This window comes from Melanerpes formicivorus, unplaced genomic scaffold, assembly GCF_026170545.1.
Source record: "Melanerpes formicivorus ecotype bairdi unplaced genomic scaffold, bMelFor1.0.p_v2 SCAF_4, whole genome shotgun sequence".
Lineage (NCBI taxonomy): Eukaryota > Metazoa > Chordata > Aves > Piciformes > Picidae > Melanerpes > Melanerpes formicivorus.
This window is the reverse complement of record NW_027142356.1, coordinates 22809964-22836994: the sequence shown is the minus strand read 5'-3', so window position 1 is coordinate 22836994 and position 27031 is coordinate 22809964. Positions and strand designations below refer to the sequence as shown.

The 27031-nt window shown below is 39.6% G+C and overlaps 1 protein-coding gene across 3 annotated transcripts in view; it reads left to right on the top strand.

Moving 5' to 3' along the window:
* Nucleotides 1–27031, top strand: part of TRIM2 (tripartite motif containing 2) — a 124450-nt gene that overhangs the window by 6262 nt on the left and 91157 nt on the right. The window contains exon 1 of one of the 3 annotated variants that reach the window (XM_068137265.1): nucleotides 5321–5446. The exons of the other annotated variants lie outside the window; for them this stretch is intronic. The gene's annotated coding sequence lies outside the window, so the exon portion shown is untranslated. Of the gene's footprint in view, nucleotides 1–5320; nucleotides 5447–27031 lie in introns of those variants that run through there. 3 annotated transcript variants of the gene reach the window in all.

Genomic DNA, 27031 nt, shown 5'->3' with positions numbered 1-27031 from the left:
CTTCCCTGCCTGAATCAGACTAGGGAATCTTCTCTGTGCTTGAGGAGCAGTGTACTGTTGTGGAAGTTAAGAGCCTCATCTAATAATTCACAGGAGATTTCCTGGGATTAAACTATCAGTTAGAGTATGGCCCTCATTTAGACCACTGACATCAGAGTAGGAGTGTGTTGGCTGCGTATCAGCAGCTGCAACGGATGCAGATGATGAGCTTTCTCCTTGCCAACGGATGTCAAATCCCTAAACCTTTTCACTCACTGTTTGCCAGTCAGAAAATGTGATGAGCAACAAAGCATAGATCTGAGTGAGCTCAGTTTCTTTCCATTCTTGGACAGCTTCTGTGTAACAAGCCAGGCAACATTACCCCTTTCCATTGCACATCATTCTCTTGCTTTCAATGTCACAACATGATGAATTGGTGGAGAAATTATCTTACAGTTTCTTATTTAAGAAGAGAACTTGTTTAGCCTCTCTGAAGACAAGAACACTCCTCACTATCAATTATCTTCCCTGGATTTTGCCCAGATACTCACAAAATTTTCTTCTCTTGACTACATTCTTCCATGCACTGTCCAAAGCTCATTTGTGCACCCATATCACAGATGAAATGGGCACATCTTTGTGAGCATGACCTTTAGCTGGTTTGTTGCAGAGAATAGAATGCCATGGGTCAAACTCATTCATTCTTAACGTTTGCCTGGGTTGCCTCATTAAGCAGGATTTGGCCCTGTAAGTCCTACAGAAATAGTAGTTAATTTTTGTATGACACCTCAGTTGCAAGTGTGTTTTGTCCTACTTGTAACAGTTGTTGCACTGTGGTACCTTTGAAGAAAAAAAGCGCTGATCAGAGGTTTTGAGTTATCTTTGAACAGCACGGGAAACTCTATCAATTACATTAAAATAACACAACAGGATCTCTTGTGTTTTAATATGTACTGAAATATGTACTGATACTCTGCATTTATTTTCAGTCCTGGATCTCCAAGTCCTCCATAATGACAGAATTAGTGGGTAATGCCTGCTGGAGAGAAATTTGACTTCCACAGAAAAACGCAGTTATGGAAATTTGTCTTTTTAATGCTACCACAAAAGGACAAAACACTCTACAAAGATCTGGCCTCCCCAGACTCACAGCTCTAGCTTCAAGTAAGATAAAAGATAAAAATTGCTCATGGATGTAAAAGGAGGAGGAGGAATAAGAGAACATGGATTACAGATCAAAGCTGTAACATTCTGTAAGTGATAATGTGAGAACCACCTCTAGACCACAGATCTTTTTAATGCAATTTTTCTTTCCTTCCTGACTGGCAGATGGAACTCTCTACACATAGTCCTGTTTCTCCCCTTCTCTTCTCTTATGCCTAGAAACCCATGTCACAGGTGAGGATGGTGTGAGCTAGCTGCTGAGTTGCTGTAGAGAACTGGGGAGAAAAGGGGCCTGGCCTGAAAGGGTTGTCAGGTAATTTGTCTGAGTCTTGCTGAATCCAGCCTCTAGTTCAGTTGTTCTTCAGTGCTAATGGAATTAATTTCTCATTCACAGGGGCAGAACTGAGACAACAAGCAGACTCAAAGCTGCCCTTTGAAAACATGTGGGTTTTGTCCCTAGGACATGATGTACATGTAGGTGCTAAGAAAAGTCATCCTAGGATGTGCCTGGGTACTGACCTGTGCTGGTTATGGAATCACTTTATATGAGGTGACTCCAGTATCTCTTATCTATCTTGCATTGTACCTCAGCTTCAAAGCACTGAGCAACAAGAAGCCTGTAAGTCTTCAAGGAGCTAGTGAAATTAAACTCCACTGAAAATGGAGGAATCTGGTAAGCCTAACAACCTGGCCATGTTTCTTCATTCCCTTACTAGGCATGGAACAATGAAAAGACAGACTATATATATTTTCTTTTATTTTTTTTTTAATCACTCTCCAGGGAGGCAAACAAATTCACCCCAAACTTTGCTGGTGACAGAAAGCAGGGAAGGCTAATTTTTGAGCTGTTGTGCAGATGTTTACAGAACTGTTAAGATGTATGTGTGAAAACTGTCCAACCCTGAGGATACAGTGTTTTTTCTAAGGAAGAAATGGACAGTTCAATGGGTGATAACCTTCTCAATTTCTCTTCCTGTCAGGGTAAGCTGATTTCAGACCTATGAGTAAAACTGTAAATTACCCAGCTGCAATTCTTGGGTGGTACAGTACTTGGTGCAATAGATTAGGCCATTTTTTTTCTACACGATGGGTTTTTTCTGCTAGAAATAACATGTAAATATCACAGGAGTACTGGGATATACCATTTAAATGTTCACATTGAAATATTTTAGTGTGAAGCAATTACAGTGTTCATGTTGATTATTTGATGTTTTGTGTCTATGTGTTTGAGATTCCAGGTAGCACTGCCAGGGACTCAATGCAAATAGCATGAGCTTCAAGTATTAGGCACTACAGCTAAGGGATGTTTCTGGATTTCCTCCTGTGAAGGAAATGAAGGCATTAAAGGAACAATCTGATTTGAGCCTTCAAATAAAGTATAATAGTGTAAAAGGCTGTTTATTTTTTGTGAACATGGGAAAAAAAAAGCAAAGAAGAATGCTGTATTTTTAGGATACTAGAGGGAAACATAGTTGATAAGGTCTCAGTGTTTTAAATTATCCTTGTGCTGAATACGTATCAGCTAAGTAAGTGGAAGGATATCTGTGCTGGCAAAGAAAATTAAGCCATGTTTTAAAATTTCAATGTTTGTGGATTTCTATGAAGTAGTCAACTTACATACCTAGTAAATCATTTTAATTCTTGATGGATAATGTTGTGCTAGAGAAAACAAAGTAAGATTATAATGGGATTTGGAGGCAGTGTACTTTGTGGGAAACTAGCCTATTAGGATAAATTTTTCTGCTTGACTTAACGCATTATCCTGTGGGACTCCTGTCATTAGAGACTGAGGTAGTCCAGACTTCTTCAGCTGAGTTGCCAGCTTGTTCCCCATGAAGTGCCCTGTACCTCCCTCTGCTAAGCTATCCTTTCCCTTGAATAGACAAAAGCAAGTTTGTGAAGTTGACCAAATGTGAAAGGACATTCTTCCATTATCTCAGTTTTTTTAATGGCACTTGCCCACCTTGAGACATTTTGTCTTTTCTGTACTGCTCTTTAAGGTCACCACTTAACCAATATAAGCCGGTATATTAATTGAGTAGATGTTCCAATGCCCAGGTCAGCTTGCAGGCTTCATAAACTTAGAGGACCGGTCCAAATCTGTCTGAAAAAGTATTGATATTAATTGCAAAAGTGAAGCACAATATAAGACTACACAGTGCAAGCCAAAGCAGGGTACAATGTAAAGAGTTAGGCAGAGCTCTTACATCAGCAGTGAAACTGCCCACAGTGCAAGTGAGAGGACTTGCTGACAAAGAAGCAGTAGGCAAATACTTTTCTTGCCCACAGTTTTCAACTACTTACTCAAATTTTGTTGTGTTGTTTGTTTCCTACACCATTCATTATTAAGAAAGAAAGAAAAAGTTTTACCAAGCTTTAGGGAGATCTTAATTTTTAGCCTTTTTTTGATTGCTTGTAAGTGATGGTCCTATGCAGATCCCTTATGATAGCATACTGATTGCATACCTTGTGTAACTGGCAAGTGTGCGGCCAACTCTTGCTACTTGCAGACCAACTCTGCCTGTTCAAATTACCCAGGGAATGTACTGCTGAATGCATTATTTACTTATTTTTTGCAGTGGGTTGCATTTTGTTGTTAATAATGTCTTCTGTGAAACTTTAAGGCAAGAGTTGGAGAGGGAAAAATGTGGTAGAAGGCTCAGCAATGATGTTTAGCTGCAGAGAACTCTGGCTTTACAGATCAGGCTGAAGGCTTGTATAACTTTTTGCCTTTCTTGTAGTCTTTGTTCCCCTCCACATTCTTTCCATCTCTCTTACTGATCTCATTTATTGCTAGCTAACAATTCTTGCTTGTTATAGAATGCTAAATGCAGATTGCTTGAACCAAGATCTGCATCTTGACTTGTTTTTTTATGAGGTATATAGTACATGAAGTAATTAACAAAACTGACAACTCAGAGAAGTCCCTCTGGTGTGAAGATATAATACAAATATCAATAAGTCTTATTTCAAAAGCTTGTTGTCTTAAGCTACAATAGGGAGTACATGTCATTTAGGATACCTTTGTAGGTTACTCAGACTAACTCTAGAAGTGAGACATTCAACTTAAAAGGATTCAATTCTGTGTATGATAAAGGACATGAAAGTTAAGCTTTGCACACCTTGTCCTTCAGGGCAGAAACTTCTGCCTCTGCTTATTGTGTTTGGGTGACTGCGTAGACAAGCAAGCCTTTCCCTGGATGTATCACTGCAGCATGCAAATAGATGCCTATGGGATGGGAATTTACAGAATGCTGTAAATGAATGTTTTTTGTCTGAGCTGCTAACACAGCTGTTGCAGTATGGGGCATGGTTGGATTGTAAGCCGTTAGGGACAGAAAATGTTTTCTTGTGTAAGAGTGTTTTTCAAAGTCCCAGAGGCATGTTGAAGAGCAATCTTTGTCTGCTTTTCTGGCAGTGCTGCACGTGGAATTAAGATTTGATGGTGGAGGGGAAGATGCAGGAGAAGGACTAATGGCTTACTTTTGACATGTGACCTATTTTAGCTTCCGATTATGCTGACAAATGGGGAGGGGGGGAATGCATGGAGGAACATTTCTTTCTCTTTGTGTATAAATATGTATAACACAGTAGATAATTTTCTGTGTCTTTTCTTTTTTTTCCTAAACTCTCTGCATCACTCTCTCTTCTGTAAGCCTATAGGATTATGTATTAAAGCAGAATTAATCCCTCATTGCGAAACACACAGACTCAGCATTTGCCATGGCTTTGCTCTAAGAAAGGGATTCAGATGTTGCAGTCTCTATCAAAGAACAGATTCTTGGCAGAACCTTCTTCCATTTGTTTTTGCAAGTGAAACAGTTAATAAATCAGCCATGCTGGATTAGCTATCACACCCCCAAATGCTAATAATTGTTCTCACTCTTTCTCCTGAAGATTACCCCTAAATCCTATCAAAGGACAAGATGGCTTTTGCCTTGGCTGGCTTTAGCACCCTAGTGAACTACAGCCAAAGTCAATAGTCAATATACTAACTCTGACATGGTGAAAGAACAGTGTGCCTTAACCAGACTCACTGTTCCTTAAAATGGTTTTAATTTCTCCTGTCAATGTCTCAATGATTTTATTTGTTTGTTTTTCCTTTGTTTTCTGCTGGTTTGTTGTTTTGGTGGGTGGTTTCTTTTTTCTACCTCAGCCAGTCTGGCCACATAAGCTCAAACTGAACAGAAGGAAGTTTGCCACAATGAATCACTCAAGAGTCTGTTACGGGGTTGCACAGGCTAGGAGTGTTTTGCAAGCCTGAGGACTGTAGAGGAGCTGGAACCTAGAAAATGAGGAGAAGGTAGGTACTTAACTTCTTTCTTCCTCGTTAATAGAGCTGATGAGCTTATTTACCTCTTGTCTGCAGCTGAATGATGTCTGTAGCCTGTGCCTCTTGGTCTGAAAGCAGAGGAACAGCAGCAGAGAGAGGTTATAAATTGCTCAGAGTTCATGGTCTGTCAGCTCACCTTGTCTGTAGTCTCACAGGATAATTGCTTTAAATTGGATTTTGGGCATATAAAATACCATAACTCTTTCGTTGGCTTTGCAGTGCTCACCAATGAAATGACTTGTCACAGCAAAGACTCCTTACTTTACCTTGTAACTACTTTGTGTTTATTTCCATGGTGTTCATTTTCACTGGGATTCATTTATTAAAAAAAAAGGAAAGAAAGAAAAGTATTTTATATGCAGAAAACATACAGAAAGTAAGATTGCACATGTTATCACGATTCATTTTTAAGGAACAGATACCTTAAAAGAATTGGGTTGGAAATATATATACACACTAAAATATTCTTAACAGTAATTTATGTTCTTACAGTTTCATTATGTTTTACAGCATGGAGGATGCTTATTAATGTAGCTGTTAAATATTTTTCTCCCAGCCTTATAATTTTTTTTTTCTACTCTGTTATTAGATTTAAAGGATGGTCTGGAGATTTTAAATCTTCTTAGTACACAGACAAAGATAACAGGATAGAAACTGAAAGTCATAAACAGCACTTAAACTTTATATTGAACACAGCACCAGTGATGCATGATTGTGCAAGTAACTTTTTCAAGTGCTTCCCAGTGCGTATGCAGCCACAGTCTGTTTGCAGAGATATACTTTCTGGTATCAGCATGGTTATCTTTGGAGTGAACTGCTGGGTAAATAAATGGGCCAGCATTCAGAGCAGGGCTCACTGTGTCTGGCTTTAAGACATCAGGCTCTTTCTTTCAGAACTATTATTTCCTTCACTCATGCAGCAAAGTCTTCACCAAAAAAAAATAGTTTGTGTAGTTTCTTTTCTAGAGACTGCAAACAAAAAATTGTGGAAGGGGGAGTGTGGGTGGGGCCAAAGTGAGAGAGCAAAGATGAACGTAACTGGACAGAGATGAGAGGTTAAATGTTTGAGTGCAGCATTGAAAAGTAAGAGGAAAAAATTATTTGAGTTGAATGAAAAATTAGTTGAGTTTGAGCTATGTGCATGGAGAGCAATAATGTGAAAAACAAAATCTGAGAGGTACCCAGACTGAAACCAAACTTTGGTTTATACCAGGTACTCTCTTAAAGACCTAAATGGGTCAACACAATACCACTTAGTCCTCCAGCTTCACCTAATGCTCCTTTGTGGACAGAGTCTCAGCTCACAGAATGTTAGGGGTTGGAAAGGACCTCCTGAGATCCTAAAGTCCAACCTCTGCCACAACAGGATCACCTAGAGCAGGCCGCACAGGAATATGTCCAGGAAGGTTTTGAAAGTCTTCAGAGAAGGAGACTCCACAACCTCTCTGAGCGGCCTGTTCCAGCACTCTGTCACCCTTACTGTAAAGTGTCACCTTGTGTTGAGGTGGAACCTCCTGTGTTCTAGCTTGTACCCATTGTTCCTTCTCCTGTCACTGGGAACCACCAAAAAGAGCCTGGCATCTTCATCTTGACATCCATTCATCAAATATTTATAGATGTTGGTAAGATCCCCTCTCAACCTTCTCTTCTCAAGACTAAACAGCCCTAGGTCTCTCAGTCTCTCCTTATAGGAGAGATGAAGTCCTGCAATCATCCTTGTAGCTCTCCATTGGACTCTCTCTCTGTCTCTTTTGAAGTGGGGAGCCCAAGACTGGACACAGTATTCCAGGTGTGGCCTCACCAGAGCAAAGTAGAGGGCAGGAAGAGCCTCCCTAGACCTGGACACACTCTTCTTAATGCACCCCAGGATGTCATTGGGGTGTACAAGGGCACATTGCTGTCCTATAGATAACTTGCTGTCCACTAAAACTCCAAAGTCTTTCTCCATGGAGCTGCTTTCCAGCAGGATGACCCCTAGCCTGTACCAGTGCCTAGTGTTATTCCTCCCCAAATGCAGACCACTTCTATCTAAATGTAAAATAATAGATATTTAAATGTAATTGAAAACTAAGGTTGTGGACTCATTATTGTCAATGGAGTATTTCAGTGGCTTTCAAACTACCTCTTCCATTGCTAGTTTTCAAACTACATTTTTCTGGCTGCTTAAAACTCTGTTTCTTGGTATGTTTCCTGACAGACTTGCTGTGATAATTGTCTCCCAGCAGATCACGTATGTGGTCCCCACTGTTGTCATGCCAAGCAAAAATCATGGCACAGGAACCAGAGGGCCCACATGATGGTCCTGTATTGTTGGGTTGCCTTATTGCAGCCTCAGATCACTTGCTGTGTGAAGTTTCATTTATTCCCTTTGGGTTTCAGCTTCTCCTCAAATGTGGTTACTTGTGCAAAGCATTCAGTGCTGTTCTGCATGACATCCTTGTCTCTAAATTGGAGAAAGATGGATTTGACAGATAAACCATTCAGTGGATAATGAATTTGCTGCATGGTTGCACTCATGCAGTTAATGCCTCAATATCCAAGTGGAGACCAGTGATGAGTAGTGTTCCTCAGGGTTCAGTACTGGGCCCAATGTTATTCCAGCATCTTTGTCAGCAATCTGGACAGTGGTGTGTTCCAAGGGTTTGCCCTCAGCAGATTTGTTGATGGCACCAAGCTGTGCAGTGTGGTTGACATGCTGGAGGGAAGTGATGCCATCAAAAGGGATCTTGACAGGCTCGACAGGTGGGCTCTTGCAAACCTCATGTAGTTCAACAAGGCCAAGTGCAATATCCTTCACCTGGATAGAGGCCAAGCACAAATACACACTGATAGATATGTGGATTGAGGGCAACCCAGAGGAGGAGTCTTAGGTGTATTGGTGGATGAAAAACTGAATATGAGCCAGTCACATACATTTGCAGCCCAAAAAGCCAGTCACATCCTGGGCTACATCAAGAGGTGTGACTACCAGGTTAAGGGAGGTGATTCTCCCCATCTACTGTGCTCTTGTGAGACCCCACCTAGAGTACCAGATTCAGATCTTGGGCTCCCAGCATAAGAAAGACATGAACCTGCTTGAGCTGGTCTAGAGGAGGGCCATGAAGGTTATTGGAGGACTGGAGCACCTCTCCTTTGAGGACAGGATGAAGGAGTTGGGATTGTTCAGACTATAAAAGAAAAGACTCTGGGGAGACTTTATAACCACTTTCAAGTACTTAAAGTGGGGTTACAAGAAAGATGGGGAGGGCCTTGCTATCAGGGATTGTAGTGATAGGGTTAACAGTTTTAAACTGAAGGAGGGTAGATTTAGATTAGATATTAGGAAGAAATCATTCACTGTGAGGGTAGTATTCAAGACCATGTAGGGTTGTGCTTTTAGAAACCTGGTCTAGTGGAAGTTGTCTCTGCACCTGGTAGAGGCATTGGGACTAGGTGATCCTTAAAGTTCCTTCCAACACAAAACACTATGATTCTATGAAAAGCAGGGGAATTGCAAATATGATTATTTAGCAGTTACTTGGGAACTGATGTAACTACGTCAGACAAAACATGATTAAGAAAATGGAAAAAACACTGAAACATAACACAGAAAATTTTTAGTCCTTTAATGTCATGGAACTGTGTAGCATTGAGGGCCTTTGAATTTTGTTTTCCCCCAAAGCTTAAAACCTCTTGTCTTATTTTAAAACAAAATTGTGTGTGTTTGTTTTAGCATGCCACTATGTTACTCTTGTGTTTGTTTGTTTTCTTTTCTTTTACACAGCACATTTGTTTTCTTATTTTATAAATATTTGCATCTTAGCTTTGAATATGGCATGCACACCTAGTGTCATGTAAGGAAAGGATTTTGTTTGTTTGTTGTTTCTACATCACCTTGGGCAAGTTGCATTGTCAGTAAGGTCTCTCAAGACCTAGGCTACCTTTCTACACAAGGGCATCACAATGATAAGGAATAGTGAGCTGCTTCACTATTGCTCTGATGGGAACCATTTAAATACCTACAACAGTCATCTCTCCCTGCAGCAGACCCTGCCCTTAGGAAGGTGACTTCAGATCTGGCTAGATGATGAATAATATTTCAGCACTGAGGGCTGATCCCCAGGCCAGTATTCAGTGGGCAATACTGGCCTGGGCAACAGGAAATCATAACCACTAAGAACCAAATGTGAATGCTGAACCATACTGCCATATTGCTGGAGAAAGTTGCAGTGCTTCCATCTTGTGACACATAGTGTGTATTCCATTATGTTTCTTCAGTCTTCTCATCACAGCCTCAGGACATTAGAATCCTGAGCTATGACATGGTTTTAGAGGTGCTGCAGCAATTCAAATGCTGCTGCTGCCACTGAACAGAGTGTTCACTGTGGTATTCTCTGCAAAACCACAAACCCAAGTTAATTACACAAGGCAGGGAAATGTGGAATTATTACAAAAATTGGATCAGGGCAGCACCCTTGGTCCAGGAAAAACAGCTTTAAGCACAAATGTGCTGGAGAAAGTTCAGTCCAGCTCATTAGGACCAAATGACCATTAGGATCATGACCAACTCCTGAACCATCTATAGGGGTTGTAAGGGATCTTTGGGGAGCATATCCTTTTTTATCTCTTGCTCAGCCAATCTGAGGTCAGAAGCTTCCACCTAGGGAAGTCAAATGTAATCCTCCTTCCATGCTCTTGAGAGAATTTACCATCTAATATGCACTTATGTGTTGTTTGGGTAGAGGAAAACATATGTATGTTTGTCTTTAGGGTTAGTAATTAGTGTTTGTTTATGGCTCCTTCTAGTTGAAATTTTCTGGGACTAATGGATATCTCAGTTTCCACTAATATTTAAGTTAGTATTTTCTGTAGAAGGTGGTTTCTAATTTTTCTCCTTCACCTTTTATAAGTACTGACCTGACAATTTTGCTCTGCCAAGTGAAAGATCTACTGGACTTTACACCTGCTGCTCCCTTGCCTGTTTAGAAGCTAGTCTGGATATGACTCTTACCACACTGCCAGTGACTCCTCAGTGCTCAGGTTAGGCTTTGGAAGCAAATAGAATTTGTAGTGACCCAACTATCATCAGTAAGAATGGAAAATTTTAACTGCAGCTGTTCCAAAGATCAGTACAAGATTAATATTGATCAAATGTGGTAATCCTTGATTTCATAAATCTCCTAAGAGGAGGTTGCATCCACGCTGGCTTCTCCTCGATCTCAAACGTCTGTGAGACAGCAATTTTTGGGCTATAATGCAATTCAGTTCCCACTAGGGAAGGGCAGTGATATCCTCTTTCCTGAACAGATGCTGACTTTGGGTGCTGCCCAGATGTCCACATCCTATGGACTCCAGAAACAATTTATTGGTTTGATACTTATGGAAGTAGAGGAAGGTGTTATAAGGTTGAAGATGGAAAAGATGGAACAAAAAAAAAAGAGGAGGGAACAACTTGACAACTGCATGGAGATGAGGGAGGATGCCTGAGGGAGCAAAGGAAGCAATGTGGATATATTCCTTGTGAAATGGGATAGATGGGATTAAAGAAACCATAGGAAATTAACAGTGAGAAAATGTAAAAACATGGTTGTATGTAGTAAGTATGAACACAGAAAAGAGAGAGCCTGAGAGGAAAGAGACTAAAAAAAGAGAATATATAATAAAAAATATCTTGATGAGCTGGCAGAAGCATGCCCCTGGAAGATAAAAATGCAAAACTACAAAGATCTGAGAATTATGCCAAGCCTGAGGTGAAACACAAGCCTTGGCAATAAGGGAAATTAAGCTCTTTGAAAGAAGGAAAAAGTAGGTTTACAAACAATACAGATGACACACATTCTAGATTTTTTTAACTCTAGAAAAGTCTTGGTCTGTTCAAACTGAGCTGCTTATTATTTTTAAATAGTTATTTTTTCTTTTTCTGGGTAAAAGTCACTAAGAAGTGTAAAGTATTGTAATTTTTTTTAACAGCCTTTTCTACAAAAGCTCTCACATTTTCATTACCATCAGTATATGGTGTAGTGAATGACCCAGATATCCTGCCACCTAAGGACTTCAGTTTTTGGTAGGTCTAACTTCCTCTGTAGGGGCATGCCTGCAGTGTGACACAGAGGAGAGATGGATTAAGGCAAGCTGCATGAAGTTACTGTTGCACTGTGGTCATAACAGCGTGGGCCTGGGGTGGTCTGCGAGTGCCTAAGTAATGTTTGACAGCCGAAACCTGTGCTATTGTCACTACGCTTCTTTCATGTGTATGTCAGTGGCAGTTTATTGCAGCGTGGTAGTGCAGATGTGTCAGGATTGAACAAAGTCAACATTTATAAAAATGCACTAATGAACACATTTAATGTTCTGTGTAGTTGCATCTGCTTTTCCAACCAGGGACACAGCTTTATGTCTCACTAATCCTGTCTTCTGCTAGGAAATTGTGTCAAAAAAAGCCACCCCATTTTAGTAGGGTCATCTACTAAGAGAACCTGAGCTCCTGAAAGCCTTCATTCACTTTAAATGGAAAGTGTAATCTGGACAGTTTTATTTTAGCTGGCAGGAGCCAGTTTACAGTCAGATGATCACCTTACCCCCAGCATAGCAAAACTCCTAGAAGGGACTTTGGAAAAAAAAAAATTCTTTCCTCTCTCTCTAGCTGAGCAGTGGCATTTCATGTAGAAGAGGAGTTCCTTTTCCATTGAGACTAAAGATTAATCTTCAGGTAGCAGAAACCTCTTAGCATAATTGATTCTAAAAATAACTCTTCAGAACAAGACTTGGATTATAACTGAATATTGTTTCAAGTAAAAGGATAAGACTCCAATCTAATCCTTCAAGCATATACTAAGTGGTGTGTGTTTGTTTTACCTTTTTAAAGTAACTTTTCTTTAGAGTATCTTGTTTCAAATGCTGTAATGCATCTGATTTATGCAAAGCAACTTACATATACGCCAGTGGAGAACTTCAGTTCTTATTCTGAGTTCTTTATCTTCTCAGTATGTTAATTCTCATGGCCCCACTCAAAACATTTGTCTTGGTTCTTCAAAGCAGAAAACATCAACTTGTGCTCTCCTACCTTGTTTGTAATTTTTGTTTTACTTTTGAAATTCAGATGAAGGAAAAAAACCCACAAAAGATCAGAGAGCAAAACAGTTTTTAGATGAGTGAAAGGGTATATATTCAGGGTGATGAAGAATGCAGGCAAAATAAAATCCATTACTTGAAACTGGTAAAGTTTTTTTAGACTAAAATATTCCCCAAAAGTTACAAAGAGAGGAGTACAACAAAAGCAACTTTTGTTTTAGGTATTTGGAAATTTTTATTACTAGCTTTAAAAGTCATTGCTGCAAGTTCAAACAAAGTAGAGAAAGTGTCATTTTTTCCTATTTTTAACAAACCACATTTGATGAGACACTGGAGTACTGTCCTTGTAATAATCCCCTTTTTCTTGTTGTATTTTTCTTGTTTTAATTTCTATGCAATAGGTCTTTTAATGTATTGTCATGCCAACATATGCCTTTCTATAGAGAAGTATTCCACATACAAATTATTATTGCTTGTTAATTTACTCATATTTATACTTACTCTGATAGAGAAACATCTTTGGGAGTTAGAGAGTTTGCAACTGACTTTCTGTGTCTGTGGTCTTAGAGACATAAGGCAATGTATTCAAAAGTGTTCTTCAGAGCTGGTTATTCAGCTTGAAGTGTTAATTTTCAGGCTCTTACAACGTTTTTGGATGTGCTGAATGCCTTTTGTGATGACAAGATCATTCAGGGGAACACCACTACCTCTAATAATCACTATATTCAGTAGCTTAGCCCTGGAACAAAAACATTAGAGCCTTCAAAGAAGGCGGCTTTTTTTTCCTTCTATTTTTGCCCCTTTTTTTGTGTGTGTGGATGTTAAAAAAAAATCTTATTTCAGTGCTGCCTTCAGCTGTGTAGTTGCCTTCAGTAGTGAAGCACAGCCAATTCTGTCCAGCTGTTCTTGTAAACCTGTTTTTAAATGGATTGATGGAAGTCTCTGAATAGGTGCTTTGTCATGAGCCTGATAGTAGCCAATGTTCATACTATGAGATTCCTACTACCAAAAGCAGCTTTAATGCCCACTCTTACGGAGGCATGTGATCAGTGGTTAAGGCTGACAAGACAGCAGAAAAAGGAATTCTTGGAGATATAATAACAACTAATAATTTCAATTCAGCATTCTTGAAGACTGTGGTGGTTTTGCTGTTTGCCAGCGTTTAATATTTGTACAGTCGTGGGATGATTATGGAGATGTTTGCAAACCCCAGAATATCACTCATTGAAATCATTCTCTCTGGTTTGCTATTGATTATTTTCTGTGAAAGTTTCAGCTAATCACTCATCAAAAAAGTCAATGGACAAAAAGCATACATGTAACTCAAACAGTCAATAGCTGGTGTGTTCACGAACAACCAGCATCTGCAAAATAGGACGCCAAGCCATTTGACAAGAGCATGTAGGGGCAAAATGTGTTCCTTTACAGTGAAAAGTATTTGTGAGTGATCATGAACTACAGAAGATCAACATTAGTGTCAGCTGTCAAATAGGAGTCAGCCAGCTCCAACACTGGTATTTGAACTCTGTTAAATTCCTGGAAGTGTAGAAAACAGTCTGCCAGTAGGGACATATCTGACAAAAAGGTAATTCCTCTTTTTAGTCAACCTTATATAAGTAGACTGAGAAGATTGTGTCCAACCAACATATAAAAAAAGTAGTTTCACTTTCTGCTGTCATGTAGCTTGTCCATTTGTATGCAAATTGTCCAGCACTATAAAGACTGGAGCATCAAAAGTAAAGTTCATTATTACCTAAAGAAATCTACCAGGAAAAACATTCAAAGCCATTTCAGTATGGTTACAAGAAGGTGCTTCATGTCAGTTTGATGTTGAATTGATGTAGTGTTGTTTCAGCAATGAAGTATGGCAAAAGGATAAAAGCAAGCAAAGGGATAAAAGCAAGACTTCTCTCTCTCCCCCCCCCCCCCCCCCTTTTTCTTTTTTCTTTTCTAATAAAGCAGTTGCTGGCAAATCAAAGGCCAACTATAGTATTGGAAAAATACGTCATATGCAGGAGGAGGTACAAATGAAGTCTTTAATAGACCACTTTGAAGCTCTTCAGACATCTGATATCATAACCCTGAGTAGTGTGCAAGAAATAACACAGACCCTCTGTAGTGAAGTGATTCTCACAGCAGTTCTAAACAACTGGATCCATATTGGCATCCCTTTATGGATTGAAGCCCTAGTGCCTATACTGATTACTGAATGAAAAACAACTTTCTATGGTGTTAGGGCTTTTTTAATTCATTCAGTTATTTTACAGAGACTGTGGAGGTGATACAAAAATAGCATATAAGAAATGCACATATATTGTGAGCTACAGTACTTTTACCATACTGGATGTTCAGCACTGTGTAAGCACAGTATAAAAATCTACATATCGTAGACAAGACTGTTCTGTTTCTTCTCTGAATATTTCATTGCTTGGCCAAGTTAATTGTACACGATCACAGTGTGATGTTCCTTAGCTACTTCCTTTCAAGCTGAGAGAAAACACTTTATAAATGACAAAAAGTCTGATTTGCAGCAGATCAAAGTAAATTCCATTTTAATTGGAAAATGTTAAGGCATTTATTTTTACTTAGTCAAGGCTCTTCATAGCAGATGTTGTGGCATTATGAGGAGATAAGGAGAGATGGAAGGAACTTTCAATAGAATGTTTATTCATTTTGCTTCTTAGTTAATGGAATTGTTACCTTTGAGTGTTAGTTACCTGTAAGGAGGACTCTTTCCACTCTTCCCTGGCTTTTTGGACATCCATGCTCTTGTCCCAAGACAGTACTCTGTTGGTAGCTTCCAGTGGCCTTTGTTTACTGGGAGCTACCTATTGCCAGCATGACTGACTTCAAACCTAGATCTGTGAAATGGTCTATTTAGAAATTGAATGAAATATGTTCACATTTCAGTAGGGCCTACCCATTTTGCAAGTCTGTTTTGGAGTAAAGTCACACAAGTTGTTGGGTTCTGCAGTGTATTAACTTCTGCCTGAGGGGCTGTGGCTGTAAGGAGCAGAGCTCGGAATCTGTGGCAGTGAACATTCATTTAAGAAACAATGATGAGGAACAACAGCCTGGAAATACAGATTATCTTTAGAAATAAAAGGTCAATATTCCTGTCATTTCTGCAGATGCCTCCAGTTATTATATTACAATGAAGTAGCTAGTCCCTGTCTTAGGTACTGCCAAGTTCTAGTTTTGCCAGAAGTGTTTCACATGCCCTGCATATAATGAAGGAGTTCAACAGGTTGTGCCCAGACTTGGAAGAAAGGGCACATAAATAGATGGGAGTTTATTCTGTTAGTATCTTATCCAAAGACCTTTTAAAAGTAGTAGAAAACCATGACTAACTTCAGTATATTGAATCAAACCTTCAACCAATAAGTCTTATTCAGCAGTACAGTCTTTGAAAGCCTCTGATCAAGTAGATAGAAACACTTTTGCAAAGGCTTCAGATCATCATGTGGCTCAGCCTGGTACCTTATCCTTGGTCCCTCAGCAGCATGGCTGCTTTCATCTCTGCCTAGCTTTGCAATAGCCTCAAGCATTATAAAATTCCTCTACCATGTGCCCTTTGTTGTATAGAAGCATATTCTTTGACAAACTGCCTGCAACAGACATACTTCATCTAGCATTGAAGACTAAATAGGAATGTGTTGTGGTTCTTTTGTTGTAGTTGTGTTTGTTTTGTGTGGGAGGATGATAAGTTTTGTTAATCTAAGATGTTTCTGTAGAGACTTTTTACTGCTGCATTTGGTGTTTGAAAGCAGCTGGATTCTTTTTATCTCCAAACTTGCCAGATGAAATTTATTCCACAAACTCTTTGGCATTTTCCAGAATACCTTGCCAGCCCTGACTTTTTAAAATAACTCCATACCTTTTTCTTGTGCCTCTTGACATCCTGTTTTCCAGGTATTTTCAGCATAGATTAAAAGCTTGAAAACATATGCATAAAATGGGTGCATTTCAAAAAGAAGCCTAAGGTTTTGAAGAAAAATGAGGTGAGAAACAAAGGCGTATCAGAACATACATCAGAAAAACCTGGCAGGCATTTTGGATCTAATACAGTTCATAAGTTTCATGCTTTAGTGTGCAGAGAAATCTCAGAATTCACTTGTAGCCAGTAACTGGACACATGGAAGTTGCTTGTGTGAAAAAGAAAAATAATGAAATGTTGCTTTGCCTGTGTGGTGAACACTGCCATTTTGTGAATGTTTTGTATGCAAATGGATTTTACTTTGTTTGGACTGGTCTTTTCCCCAGTGAAACAGGAAGAAAGTCACTTTCTGAACATTTGGAATGTCACTAGAGATATTTCTGTTAAGTGCCATAACTAAAAAGTTTAGAATTGTTAGAAAAGACTTCTCAAATTAAACATGAATACATACATAGCTACAACTGAAGATGCCATAATACATAATCTTTCAAACTCTTTCCACTTGTCTGGATGTTTGTCTTGTATTGATCTTAAGAAAGAACAGTGATAATAAGTAAGGTAATAACCTCTGAAGGGCACAGGGAATTGCTGCTTGCATTGCAGCCTTGTCATACTTCGGACTTACAGTTGATGGGTACTTTTTCAGAGGGAAAAGTATCTCTTGTCATTGCCAGGCAAGGAACAAGGTCAATATCAGGGGATGTTCAAAGCATTATTGATGCAGTGAGGAATGTATGTGTACATATCGGGTTCTTGCTCAGTGCTGCCTGCCCTAGATGGAGTGCATGAATCATTGAAGAGGTCTGGATCCTGCCATTCTCCACATAGGTCTCTTGCATGTGGGGATATCTCCAGACAGTGTTAATCAGTAGGAATGACATTTCCTCCACTGTGATACTGCATTGCCAACTTACCAGCCAGGAGAAGGGCTTAGAAAAATGAGTTCCTCTTCACTTTTTCTTTATTCTGTATGATTACTTGCGGTGGGGTACTGGGATTTTGAAAATGGGTCGAATACCCTTAGCATATGTACACAGATAAATTCATTGAGAGCTGCTTAAAAGCTGTGTGTGACACAGCATAATTGATAGGGAAATATGACTTATGAAAAACTTAGTTTTTTACCCCTTAGTATTTATTGTAGCTTTTTTTGTTTGCAATGGAAAATAAACAAACAAACAAAAACCAAAAGCAAAACTTTTTCTCCTTTGCTCTCCTTCAGACTGTAGACTCGCTTAAATACTGTGGATGAAAGCCCAGGTCCACTGAGGCCTGTAGCAAATATCCCACTGGCTCCACTCAAAACCCAGATTTTGCCCTGAATTTATAAAGTGGTAAAGCACTATTAAACCACACATGCCATAACACACACCCGAAATGCCAGTGGTTTCTTTTCAGAGATTGGCAGAAATGCTGTTGCAAGATCAGGCAGTATTCAGTGTTTCCATTGTCAGATATCCAGTATTGTTGCTGTGCAGATGTATGTTGTTATACACTCCAGCCCCCCAAAACTGTTTGTAATGTCAAGTGGACAGTGTACATTTTTTACAAACTACTTTGAGTTTTAAATATATTTGCCTGCATTTGTAGTGCTTTTATGAATACATGAGATTTATCTGCATTTGCCAAAATGTCACTATGGAGTTTTAGCATGGCTTCCAAATATAACAGTTTTGTGTATGAGCAAGTAATGCAGGATAATCAGTCTCTGAAGATCTCTCTATGAGCTTCTCCAATGTGTTTCTGACTTGTTTCAGAAGAACTTTGACTATGCTTAAGAGTGGAAGAACCTTTGATTCTAAGACTTCCCATAAGGACAGGTAACTGCAATTCTGTGTGGCACCTTCTTCCTAGGAACTGAAATAATTTTGTGCAGATCACTATACAGTTCACTAAGTGGTACTGTCGATCACTTCTGAACTGATAGAAGCTATTCACTGAAAATCAGAGTCTGTAATTAATACCAACTCTCATCTGTGTTGATCTGCCCAAGAAGTGAGCACTATTGTAGTCATACAGACTGAAAGTGACAGAGGAACATGCAGCTATAGTGGTGGAGCTGCTTCCAAAGAGTTTACTAGTTCATGTGAAACAAATGTAGATGCACTGTGGCTGACACATTTAAGACTGTCAGGTTTTGTTCTTGGGTATATTGTGATTGCCCAGAATGATGGGAGTTCTTATGGATATATTTAAACTAAGTTGCTTTTTGTAAAGCACTCATCTTACAGACTGTTCATCTTGTGTCTCCATACTTAAATGTATTTTGATGTTTCATTCACTGAATTAAGGTTTACTTTCTTCAGTCACTTCATACAGGAGGCTCTCTAAAAAGTGTAGTTCTCCTTACAGTCAAAAGATGGTAGTACAATTTCTACGCCAAATAGTCCAGCAATGCAGAGCAACATGTGTGCATCCATTGTTTGCTTTTGTAGGAAAGAATACAGCAACAAAAGAAGAGTGGGAATTTGTAGATGAGATCACAAAACCAGTTGTTTGTCAGGCAGTAGTTACGGTCATGATCTTCTCTGGTATTCAGTAATTCTGAATGTGACCACAACAGCCAGGTTTAATTGGCTCTGGAACAGTTATGAAGCCAGCTGGTGCCAGGATGGAGATCTGTAGTGAAGGGCTTAATGAAAGGTTTAGGAGGCTAAGAAAGCATTAAATGAAAATGCCCTTCTCACCATTTCTGGTATTTTCAATAAAGTCTCTAAAAGCAACAACTGATATTAAAGCAACAATTTTAATAAGTGTTTTGTAGGGAGGTGTAAAATAGTTCATAGTAAGGAAATGGTGCTTCTGTTAAGAAAACAATGCTACTGTTTCTTTAACTTAAAGGACAGAAGTCACCACATGCAAACTGCCCCAAAAGAGATTTAAGACAGGCTGTTCCCTGAGAAATGTGAGCTCTTACTATTACATTTTACTTTATAGGAATACGAAACAAGATGCTGATGCTAAAGAAAAAGAACTATCTGGCTTGTTAGTAGCAAACAATGAGATTTGAATTTTGTTTGTAATGAATCCAGTTAGAGCAGTTGTTTGCTTGATCATACTGCTGATTACAGCAGAACCTGGAAAACTTATTTTACATGAGAAATGCATTCTGTTCTTCAGCACAGTAGGATCATTTAGGATCTAATATTCTTGTCACAGAAATACTTAGATGCATATGATACTGCAATCTGAGCTGAAATCAGGAACATGGCTGCATGCAGTTTGTGCAAATATAGTAATTGAACATTTGCATCCCTGAGTAATATAAAGTGAGTATCTCTTTACACACTGCTACGATGAATCTGCTTAGAAATAAGGCCAATAACTTCAGATCCTATAATACATGTATTCTGCTTTTAGATACGTAAAATGAACTTCAGGAACTCCAGTTCCATATGTACACTTCAGTGCCTGTAAAATTTATGCTTAGTTCTAAAAGAATGTCTAGGCACCTTATGGAGTTAATGAATAGCCTTTAAGCTCAGCATAGATGTGGCCAAAAGAAAACAGAGAGCACAGGACTTGGTCCAACTTTTCTTGCTTTCAGGAATACAAGGTAGAGTTGAAAGCCATACGTTATATTTTTCTACTGAGGATTCCTTTATGGATGTCATCAACTGCCACAGGACTGTATTTGGAGAAGGCAAAACAAGTAGTGGTATTTGTCAATTCTCTGACTTTAGACTGAAGAGTACAATGAGATATATTGCAACAAAAGCTGTGCATGTCAAGGCAGAAAGCCATTTCTGGGGTAGATAGGAAAGCATTATGCAGCAAAACCAAAGATTTCTTTTCTGCTCCCTGATTTCAAGCTCAGCCTGGGAGCAGGAAGAACTTTGCAGCTCCTAGAGTCAAAAGATTAGTTCCAGGCACTGGGATTATCTGAGATCTAAATAAATCTCTCCATGATCTGAGGAAAATGATGGAAGGAGCAAACACAACACCTTTGATTCCTTCCCCCTAATCAGGGCCCTGCTATTTCTAGAAATCAAGGAACTCTGCATGGAAAATGTCTTGTGCAAAATCTGAAGCAGAGGAAAGATGCTGCTTGTGTACATCATTGCAGCTTTTTCCTCCTGCTCTAACAGTCTTCATCTTAAGTTACAGTGATTTCTGCATCATTCTGTCTGTCTCTGGAAATCCGTTTATTTTAGGCATGGCATAGTGTGCAGTTCCTAAATTATGCAATTCACTCAAATAGTTGATTTGGACTGGAGTGTTGGAAAAGATTACTAATGACTGTTTTGAATAAGTGCTTTCATCATTTCCATTCCACCTGGAATGCTAACACACCCACAAAATTACCCAGTTCATTCTAAATTGGAGGTGAAGCCATGAAGAAGTCTAACTTAATGTGTTAGTTACATTAGAATACCATTATTCTGGTGAGTAATTTTGGTTTGTGTGTTCTGACTTGATTCCTGATATCTAACAAACATAAGGACATTCCAAGCAGGTAGTGCTGCTTCTTGAAATTTCCCTCCTGATATCCATGAAGTCTGGAGACATTCAATTCAGAACCTTTAGGGCACAAATGGTGTTACAGCAGGCAACTAAGTGTCTCTGTGCTGACTTAATGAAGCTAAAGCTAATTATTTCTTCTTCTAAAACGGCCAAATGGAGAAGTCATGTTGAGGTACTAAAATACAGGAAGAATAGGGAAGGTGGACAAGGCAGGATCCAAATTGTGCCACCAGCTACTCACCTGTTTTCCAAATAAAACGATGTTTTACTTCCTTTTTACAGGGAAAGTAAAACATCTTCCCACATGTATACAGACACCTTTGTTCCACCTGCTGTCTCTTACCAGCTGTCCTGTAGTTAACTGTAAGCAAGCTAAACAATTTTGTTTAACAATAAAAGCCCCTGCAAACTGAACACTGCATGTACTACATTCAGGAAGCTCTTGCTGGATACATATTTAAAACATGTCCAGCTGTGGCTGAAATCACTAATAGCTGTTAAAAGCAGAACCTGCAGCTCTGTCACCAGGACAGCTGAGGAGCTGTGCTATGCCTCTTGCATGCAGTGTTTTCTGGGCACAAGACAAATTCAACAGCATTGTCTTTTCTCTTCCAAATTTATGTCAATAGATACAATCCAAATCTCAGCAGAGAAACAGGAAAACTTGGGTAACTTTCTGCTGGAGTTATGAATCCTCTATTCTATGGAAGCTTGCAGAATTGTTTCTCACTTTTCAATCATAATGTATCTGAGTTTCCCCTTTTTCTGGATAAACTTGTGAGGCATAGATGAAGCTTTCACTTTTCAATTCTACACTGATGTAACTCTGTAATTTCAGGTAGCCAATGACAAATTTTACTCTTCTGGTTTTTCATTATCTTTATGCAGCCTCCTGTGTTGTGTGGATCTTGTGCAGCTTCTTTCTACCTTATCTATTCTGCGCCTACCAACCAGATCAAGAATTCTGGCTGAAATTCTTCTTTTGATGTTTTGGGGCTTTTGTTCATCTGGGGTTTTGTTTGTTTCAGTTTAAAAGCATTTGATTTCACATTTGTTTTATTTGGATAGAATGAGTACAGAAAAAAATCAAATAGCATAATGTTAAGTGGTAACATTTTAGGTAGCATTGATTTATTTGATGATGTAAGCAAATCTGGAAGCATGTGAGTTTTTTGAGTTGAAGAGGGATATGTTATCAGATGGTCTTTGTGATTAGAAACTTACAGATCCATGACTGTGCAGCACAAGAAAAATTATCATCCTACAAGTAGATAATAGAATTAGGAATCCGTGAGCATGAGCATCTAGGAGAGTTCTTTACATTCTGATATAATATTTGACCCAGTAAATGGGGACTATTCTTCAATATTTCTCCAATAAGCAAACAAACAAAACAACAAATTATGAGACCTGTGGACTTTGCATAAGAAAAAAGGGAACACATCCTGACTGGTATTGACTGTTGAGTTCCTATGTTGGTATTTTACAGGTCTCTTGCAAATGTTGTTGTTGTTGTTGTTTTTTCACATCAGTCAGCTCTCTTATGAATAGACTTGTATTTAGCTATGCATAGGGGTTATTTGAGGTGAAGCACCTTGTTAGAGATAGTGCTTTGCATGTTACATTGTCATAACATGTAATTGCACAGAGCAGTCTATGTTCCACTCTCCAGGCAAGTGAACATCATCTCTGCTTCACACCCTATGGAGTGACTAGTTCATTGGCCATGTCATGCAATAATATCACAAAAACCTTGGGGACTGTCTGTGTTTAATCTGCCCTTAATGATGTCTGCCAGATCAGTTTATGTTGCTTGTCACTATTTTCTGGCCTGATTACCAGAGCCTTGGCAATGATTTCTGCTTCTAAAGCAATGAAAGAAACAGGCAAGCCTGCAGCTGGGAGTGTAAACTAAATTTGAAATCCATGAGAAACCCAGGTAGAAATCCACCTTTGATCTGGTTCCTATGTGTTCTAGGCTAGATGAAATCAGATTAGTTTTAATCCCCATAATAACTATTTCCTTGGCTGAACTCGGGCATGATCTGTGCAGGGACCGAGGCCAGATGTAAGGCTGACCTACTGTCTGGGGTAGACTAAGAATTCAGGAACCCTCAATCTGGAAAAGTCACAGTGGACTGCAGCCTTGTGCATAGCATTATGGCTTGTTAGTGCCCATGCACAGAACAGGACTACGTGTTTCTGCACTGAACTCCCCAGCATTTCTGGTTTGTGAGTCATTATGTAGATCCCTGCCAGCTTGGGTGGCCCTGATCCCACATTGTAGACATGACCTTAAGTAGCTAATGGCAGAAATGTAGCTCTTCAAAACCTGCCACATAACCTAGGTGTCTGGAAATGCTAAAGAGCAGCAAGGGCTTAGCAACTGGGAATCTCTCTCATATCTGGATACATCAGGACCATTAGAGAAGACACTGTACCTGTTTGCTCTGAAGCAGGTAGTCTGGCAACACTCAGATACCTCCTCTTGAACCCCGCAAAATAGCTCCTGCCATCAGGGACACAGAAACCTGATTCTACTGCTAATGAACAGCTAATTACTGAAGGAGAGATTCGACTTTCAAGGTTAGTGCCTTAAAAACAGCCTGACTGCTAGGCTACATAGTGGTCTTTGTTCTCTCCCTCACACTGTTATTTAGTAATTAATATTAGGACAGCAGCTTCAGGAGGGTTCCTGCCTTAGAACAACCTAACAAGATGTGATTAAATAAGAGAATATTTGTTAAATTATCATGTTAAACTTTCATCTGACTGCTAGTAGATTTGAGCCCAATCTGTCATCTCTTGAGTATTCTAATTGCCTCTCATTTTTTACCCAGTCAGGTTTCATGAGAAAGAGTAGTTAACTCAAGAGAAGGGGTATGCATGGATCCCAGATGGAGATGAGCATTTTCCTGCAGTCCAGATGAGGATACCAAGTTCATTGACTATTTTGCAGTAGCTAAGTTAGGCAGCTCTGTGCTAATGTGCTTGCTTTTGTGGGTGTCATTCCTGTGGATTGCTTAAGCACAGAACTCTTGGCAGGGGGATGTGCAGACTGCAAGGCACCTTGTGGTTAGGATCTGAACTGACACCCCTGCCTGTGCCTCATTGTGAATCTGTCTTTCCCTTTATTTACTGCTAAGATGTTTTTGGTTTGTTTGGGTTTGGTTATTTGGGGGGTTTTTCACTTTTTTTACTCAGCCAAAGCATGTCAGTCCAAGTGAAACGAAAGGAGGAGCTTTTCTTTACAATACAAATCATCAAATGGTAGGGGCTGGAAATGACCTCTGACAATCATCTAGTTCAGCCCCCCTGATAATGCAGGTAAATCTCAATCAGGTTGCACAGGAACGCCTCCAGGTAGGTTTTGAAAGTCTCCAGAGAAGGGAACTCCACAACCTCTCTGGTCAGCCTGTTCCAATGCTGTCACTCTCAAAGTAAAAAAAATTTCTCCTTAAGTGCAAGTGAAACCTCCTGTGTTCTTGTTTGTACCCAGTGCCCGCTGTCCTATCACTGGCTACAACTCGGAAAAGGCTCAGCCCCATTCTCTTGACCTCCACCTTTTAGATATTTATATGCATCTATAAGATCCTCTCTGTCTTCTATTTTCCAGGCTAAAGTGGCCCAAGTATCTCAGCCTCTCCTCCTAAGAGAGATGCTTCAGTTCCCTAATGATATTTGTGGCCCTCAGTTGGACTCTCTGCAGTAGTTCCCTGTCTTTCTTGAATGGGGGAGCCATATGGCAGGTGCAGCCTCACCACAGCAGAGTAGAAGAGGAGGCGAACCTCCCTCTGCCTGCTGGCCACACTCTTTTTAATGCACCCAAGAATACAGTTGGTTACAAGAGCATATTGCTGGCTCATGGTGAACTTCTTGCCCACTGGAATTTCCAGGTCCTCCTCCTCCAAGCTGCTTTCCAGGAGGTCAGCTCCTAACCTATACTGATTCATGGGGTTATTTCTCATGAGAGGAAAGAGGCTGCAGTGTAAATGTGATGAACAGCCAATGCCCTGGAAATAGAAGTAGCTTCTGTAAAAGTTTGGAGTTAAAGTGAGGTGGTGTGTTGGCTGGAGATTTTTCTGGAATGAGTATTGTAATATTGTATAAAGGGTTTCTGTTGGCACTCCTCTCTCTAAGCAAAGCTATATGTAATACTGTGTTGCTAATATATTTTTCCATAGTTTTAATGTCATGATATGGGAAAAGATACTGGAAACATATAATAAATATTGCTGGGATGGGTGAATGACATTTTAAATAACAACTGGAAGTCTGCCTTTTTCATCTGTCTGGTAGGCCATAGAATTTCTATCACGCTTGGTGATGTGTGCTGAACAATATCCAGGTCATAATAGCTCAATTACATTTTTTTTTCTGAGTCTGTTCGCTGAGAGACCTTTATTGCACATCCTGTGCTGTCAAGAGTGAGCTAACTCCCTGCTGGAAGGAGGCTAACAGCAAGTTCACAGGTTACAGCTGCATCTCTGAGTGCCTGAGTCCTGCTGTGAACAGAGCTTGCTCTTTCTTATGTTAGTCTGACTGCCTTTTCAGCAGTATTTCAGCCAGGTCCCTTACAGTGTGATCAGAAACCCAACTAACTTGTGACCCCCAGGTAGCTAAAGGCAGAGGTTAAGGTAAGAAATGCAAGTACTGGAGGCTAACTCATTGTAAGTCCACTGGTACTAATCAGATGGCCACTATTGAGATTGGTGCCCAAACACCCTGTCCTACATTAGAGGAAGATGCAAGTGTCCATGAATTGGATTGCACACAGAATATTTACATAGATAAAAGGAAAGGGATCCAATTTTATGCTGCTTCCATGCTGAGCTGCCTAGATGTTTCTTATCTTAGCCCAGAAGCCATGTAACCATGCTGGCTTTTGCTGTGCTATGCTTTTGTATGTTGATACAGTTGGCACAGCTATGCAGTGTAGTTAAGCCTCCTCGTTCTATGTCAGGTGTTTGCTGCTTTTTAAAAAGCAAGCTATTATCTCCATTGCTTTACTTTGTTATAATATTCATTTCTCAATTTGTCCCTGTTACAGTCTCTGTGCAGTGTACTCTTTGAAGTTCAAGGTTTCTCATATAAAAAAATGTCAGAATCACATGAGTTGAAGTGACAGATTAGAGCTTTCTCATCTGCTTAAGGAATCTTTTCATTTTAGTGCTTCTCTTTTTAATATGTTGCCTTTCCTAGGGCCACTAAATATGTGTTCCACTAGACACTGTCCAGTTACTGTGCATGTAGATGTTTTGTTGAAAATATTTTTTCTATTTATTTATTTAGTAGGCAGAAGCTCGTGTGTAACACATTGTGCTTAGTATGTCCTGTGGATAGAATGTGAGAGCCCCAAAGTTCTAAAGTAAAATGTCAGAGAGGTCTAACCCCTGTGTAATGTTTGACTAGGAATGTGATATTTGATAAATCATACAAGTTTCAATAGCGTAAGGTGCAGAGTGTGTCCTAGTGGGGAGGAACTTTATCTAATCCAATTGAATTTCACCCCATGCACCACATTGCTTTTGTTCTTCTGTGTCAGGGAAAGATAATGTTTGATGCTTCTACTTGTTCCTTTAACACTTGAATTTCATGGGGGGGGGGGGGGGGGGGGGGGGGGGGGAGAGGGGGGGAAGTGACTGTTTAGCCAGTGCCAAAATACTGCTCTCTATTATTGTCAGAATAATCTGTCTAGGTCATTTGGGTATTCACTGCAATTTATGGATTACTTTTCTTCTTCTATTTAAAAGTCAAACTTTTTCCAGTACAGGCTAACCCTTTTGAAAGACTTTATATTTGACAATGTCCCATGACATTGTCCCTTGACAGTGTCCCAGAGGGTTTTTTGTGAAACTGTGTTCTTCGTTCTTGAACACCTGCTTGGAGAAGCAACATCCCAAACATCACCTCAGCTTCAGGCAGCATGAGTCTCCTTTGTAGGAGCGTTGGTACTACACAAGAAAAGAACATAAATCCTGTGGAGCTTGAAGCAATGCTTCTTGTTCACTTTGATCCACCTGGAAAGCTCCTTTGCACAGCAGAGTGTAAAGAAGCACCTCACTTAAGTTTTGGGGAAATGTTCTGTAGGCAGGGTGCTCTCT